Genomic DNA, 5891 nt, shown 5'->3' with positions numbered 1-5891 from the left:
CTCCCCTAATCTAATTTGTAGAAATGCAAATAAGACATATATAGGGAAGGGACGTTGGCTTGGAGAGTGGTGCAAGATCATTGTGCGGCATGGCTTGCGGCTTTGACGGTGTTGCACGATCATTATGCGGCATGGCTTGCGGCTTTGACGGTGTTGCACGATGAAGCTTCATTTGGGCATGGCCATTGCAAGATGCGGCTTCGGGAGCTGGTGAATGATTTTCCCTCCCCTAATCTAATTTGTAGAAATGCAAATAAGACATATATAGGGAAGGGACGTTGGTTGAGAAGAAAATGCAAGTTTGCCTTGCATTTCCTACAGGAAGCGAATGCCGCGACGCTTTGGCATGCATTTATGCGTGCCAAATGCGATTTATCAAATTTATTGGCATCACTGGCTAACAACCACGTGAGTAAGGCCAATGCCGGAGACCCATATTGCATCATCTGTCACGATGAAGCTTCATTTGAAACGATGAAGCTTCATTTGGGCATGGCCATTGCAAGATGCGGCCTCGGGAGCTGGGGAATGATTTTTCCTCCCCTAATCTAATTTGTAGAAATGGAAATAAGACATATATAGGGAAGGGAAGTTGGTTGAGAAGAAAATGCAAGTTTGCCTTGCATTTCCTACGGGAAGCGAATGCCGCGATGCTTTGGCATGCATTTATGCGTGCCAAATGCGATTTATCGAATTTATTGGCATCACTGGCTAACAACCACGTGAGTAAGGCCAATGTCAGAGACCCATATTGCATCATCTGTCACGATGAAGCTTCATTTGAAACGATGAAGCTTCATTTGGGCATGGCCATTGCAAGATGCGGCCTCGGGAGCTGGGGAATGATTTTTCCTCCCCTAATCTAATTTGTAGAAATGGAATTTTTTTTACTCGGTCAATAAAATAGAAATAAAAAGCGAAAATGTACAAGGATCAGGCTAGTTTAGTGCTAAGCCAAAAAGGCCGCACACTAAAAGGCCTAAAAACGATAATAAACCTCTCCAGGCCATTCAACAGAATGAATAAAACCTAGCCTACCCTCGTAAAACTCATAATGTTCCTCAGCCAACAAACATGCTTGTTTGGCCGAGACATCCGCTGAAAAATTAGCCTCTCTGTAGCTATGAACATAGCTAATATTGCTATAAAAGCTCTTCGCTATTCTCCACTTCTGCATTAGCTGCCATGGCAAATCATCTTTTTGAAGAGCATATAAACAACTCATCGAATCAGATCTGACACATAAGTTCTTCACATTCCATCTTTGGGCAACAACAGCACCATAGATCACCGCACAAACTTCAGCATAGAAGTTAGTCTGCCAGCCCAGGCCAACGCACAGAACTCCCAAGACTACCGAACTAGAATCACGGAAAACCACTCCAGAACCAGCCTGCCCCGGATTACCAAGAGAAGCACCATCACAACAAATCATAATCTCACCAGGATTTGGTGGATTCCAAGTAACTTCAACTGGGTTAGAGTGATCGCAAGATATATAGGGAAGGGACGTTGGTTGAGAAGAAAATGCAAGTTTGCCTTGCATTTCCTACGGGAAGCGAATGCCGCGACGCTTTGGCATGCATTTATGCGTGCCAAATACGATTTATCGAATTTATTGGCATCACTGGCTAACAACCACGTGAGTAAGGCCAATGCCGGAGACCCATATTGCATCATCTGTCACGATGAAGCTTCATTTGAAACGATGAAGCTTCATTTGGGCATGGCCACTGCAAGATGCGGCCTCGGGAGCTGGTGAATGATTTTTCCTCCCCTAATCTAATTTGTAGAAATGCAAATAAGACATATATAGGGAAGGGACGTTGGTTGAGAAGAAAATGCAAGTTTGCCTTGCATTTCCCACGGGAAGCGAATGTCGCGGCGCTTTGGCATGCATTTATGCGTGCCAAATACGATTTATCGAATTTATTGGCATCACTGGCTTACAACCACGTGAGTAAGGCCAATGCCGGAGACCCATATTGCATCATCTGTCACGATGAAGCTTCATTTGAAACGATGAAGCTTCATTTGGGCATGGCCATTGCAAGATGCGGCCTCGGGAGCTGGTGAATGATTTTTCCTCCCCTAATCTAATTTGTAGAAATGCAAATAAGACATATATAGGGAAGGGACGTTGGTTGAGAAGAAAATGCACGTTTGCCTTGCATTTCCTACGGGAAGCGAATGCCGCGACGCTTTGGCATGCATTTATGCGTGCCAAATGGGATTTATCGAATTTATTGGCATCACTGGCTTACAACCACGTGAGTAAGGCCAATGCCGGAGACCCATATTGCATAATCTGTCACGATGAAGCTTCATTTGAAACGATGAAGCTTCATTTGGGCAAGGCCATTGCAAGATGCGGCCTCGGGAGCTGGTGAATGATTTTTCCTCCCCTAATCTAATTTGTAGAAATGCAAATAAGACATATATAGGGAAGGGACGTTGGTTGAGAAGAAAATGCAAGTTTGCCTTGCATTTCCTACGGGAAGCGAATGCCGCGACGCTTTGGCATGCATTTATGCGTGCCAAATGCGATTTATCGAATTTATTGGCATCACTGGCTTACAACCACGTGAGTAAGGCCAATGCTGGAGACCCATATTGCATCATCTGTCACGATGAAGCTTCATTTGAAACGATGAAGCTTCATTTGGGCAAGGCCATTGCAAGATGCGGCTTCGGGAGCTGGTGAATGATTTTTCCTCCCCTAATCTAATTTGTAGAAATGCAAATAAGACATATATAGGGAAGGGACGTTGGTTGAGAAGAAAATGCAAGTTTGCCTTGCATTTCCTACGGGAAGCGAATGCCGCGACGCTTTGGCATGCATTTATGCGTGCCAAATGGGATTTATCGAATTTATTGGCATCACTGGCTTACAACCACGGGAGTAAGGCCAATGCCGGAGACCCATATTGCATCATCTGTCACGATGAAGCTTCATTTGAAACGATGAAGCTTCATTTGGGCAAGGCCATTGCAAGATGCGGCTTCGGGAGCTGGTGAATGATTTTTCCTCCCCTAATCTAATTTGTAGAAATGCAAATAAGACATATATAGGGAAGGGACGTTGGTTGAGAAGAAAATGCAAGTTTGCCTTGCATTTCCTACGGGAAGCTAATGCCGCGACGCTTTGGCATGCATTTATGCGTGCCAAATGCGATTTATCGAATTTATTGGCATCACTGGCTTACAACCACGTGAGTAAGGCCAATGCCGGAGACCCATATTGCATCATCTGTCACGATGAAGCTGCATTTGAAACGATGAAGCTTCATTTGGGCATGGCCATTGCAAGATGCGGCCTCGGGAGCTGGTGAATGATTTTTCCTCCCCTAATCTAATTTGTAGAAATGCAAATAAGACATATATAGGGAAGGGACGTTGGTTGAGAAGAAAATGCAAGTTTGCCTTGCATTTCCTACGGGAAGCGAATGCCGCGACGCTTTGGCATGCATTTATGCGTGTCAAATGCGATTTATCGAATTTATTGGCATCACTGGCTTACAACCACGTGAGTAAGGCCAATGCCGGAGACCCATATTGCATCGTCTGTCACGATGAAGCTTCATTTGAAACGATGAAGCTTCATTTGGGCAGGGCCATTGCAAGATGCGGCCTCGGGAGCTGGTGAATGATTTCTCCTCCCCTAATCTAATTTGTAGAAATGCAAATAAGACATATATAGGGAAGGGACGTTGGTTGAGAAGAAAATGCAAATTTGCCTTGCATTTCCTACGGGAAGCGAATGCCGCGACGCTTTGGCATGCATTTATGCGTGCCAAATGCGATTTATCGAATTTATTGGCATCACTGGCTTACAACCACGTGAGTAAGGCCAATGCCGGAGGCCCATATTGCATCATCTGTCACGATGAAGCTTCATTTGAAACGATGAAGCTTCATTTGGGCATGGCCATTGCAAGATGCGGCCTCGGGAGCTGGTGAATGATTTTTCCTCCCCTAATCTAATTTGTAGAAATGCAAATAAGACATATATAGGGAAGGGACGTTGGTTGAGAAGAAAATGCAAGTTTGCCTTGCATTTCCTACGGGAAGCGAATGCCGCGACGCTTTGGCATGCATTTATGCGTGCCAAATGCGATTTATCGAATTTATTGGCATCACTGGCTTACAACCACGTGAGTAAGGCCAATGCCGGAGACCCATATTGCATCATCTGTCACGATGAAGCTTCATTTGAAACGATGAAGCTTCATTTGGGCATGGCCATTGCAAGATGCGGCCTCCGGAGCTGGTGAATGATTTTTCCTCCCCTAAACTAATTTGTAGAAATGCAATTTTTTTTTTTACTCGGTCAATAAAATAGAATACAAAAGCGAAAAAGTACAAGGATCAGGCTAATTTAGTGCTAAGCCAAAAAGGCCGCACACTAAAAAGCCTAAAAACGATAGTAAACCTCTCCAGGCCATTCAACAGAATGAATAAAACCTGGCCTACCCTCGTAAAACTCATAATGATCCTCAGCTAACAAACATGCTTGTTTGGCCGAGACATCTGCTGAAAAATTAGCCTCTCTGAAGCTATGAATATAGCTAATATTGTTATAAAAGCTCTTCGCTATTCTCCACTTCTGCATTAGCTGCCATGGCAAATCGCCTTTTTGAAGAGCATATAAACAACTCATCGAATCAGATCTGACACATAGGTTCTTCACATTCCATCTTTGAGCAACAACAGCACCATAGATCACCGCACAAACTTCAGCATAGAAGTTAGTCTGCCAGCCCAGGCCAACGCACAGAACTCCCAAGACTACCGAGCTAGAATCACGGAAAACAACACCAGAACCAGCCTGCCCCGGATTACCAAGAGAAGCACCATCACAACAAATCATAATCTCACCAGGATTTGGTGGGCTCCAAGTAACTTCAACTGGGTTAGAGTGATCGCAAGATCTATGCGTCACTCTAAAGAAATTAACAATACGCAAATCATCCAAAGTATTATGCATATGGCCTTTCAATCTAATAGAGTTATCACGAATTACCTGATGAACTCTTCCTTTAAACTCCAGCCAACGAATCTGTTTGTTCTCAAAATAAGCTTTATTACGCATCTTCCACAGCTCCGTAACTATTGCAAGATTTGCAATAAGCCACAGATCCTTAATCATTCGACTCCTGCCCTTTGCAGCCTTGTAGGAGGCTACCAGGTCCTCATTCGGCGTCAATCTGAAAATTTCAGCTGCCCACCTCCAAATTCTTTTGGCAATTTTGCAATGCCAAGTAATATGGCTAACATCTTCACAATCTTCTCTACATAAACGACACATAGAAGGCATCTCCCTACCAGTTTTCTTCATAACATTATCATCAGAAGCACAACACTGTTTATAAAATAGCTTCCAATACTGCACACCCAAAGTAGGATGTATAACACTTCTAGAGAAGAGAGCTGCAGCTGGCAAAATTTCAGCTGGACCACAAATAGCAGCCTTGGCCGACTTGACAGTGAAGACACCCTTACTATCCAAGTCCCAAATTTTATAATCATCTCCACCACCAATAAGAGGCAAATTATCAACATCAATATTGCATCGTAACATCAATTCTTTAGTCTTTGGAGGAATAACCCAAGAGCCATCAATAATAATATCACTCACCTTGGCCTTAAAATCATTAGGGCCTCTTGTGGTGATGCCAAGACGCTGAGCAATTGAAAAATCAGCACACCAATTATCAAAAAATAAGGAAGTATTAGCACCGTTACCTATAATTGAGCGCGTGTGTTTTTGAACAAAGTTATGCACCAATCTAATGCCAGGAAAAACCGAGGAACCCAGCTTATAATCAACCAAGTTGCCATTAACTTTGAAATATTTTGCCTTCAAAAATCTAGCCCAAGTCTTATCAGAG

The sequence above is a fragment of the Papaver somniferum genome, unplaced genomic scaffold, assembly GCF_003573695.1.
Source record: "Papaver somniferum cultivar HN1 unplaced genomic scaffold, ASM357369v1 unplaced-scaffold_112, whole genome shotgun sequence".
In the NCBI taxonomy this organism is placed as follows: Eukaryota; Viridiplantae; Streptophyta; class Magnoliopsida; order Ranunculales; family Papaveraceae; genus Papaver; species Papaver somniferum.
Note: the sequence above shows the minus strand (reverse complement) of the source record.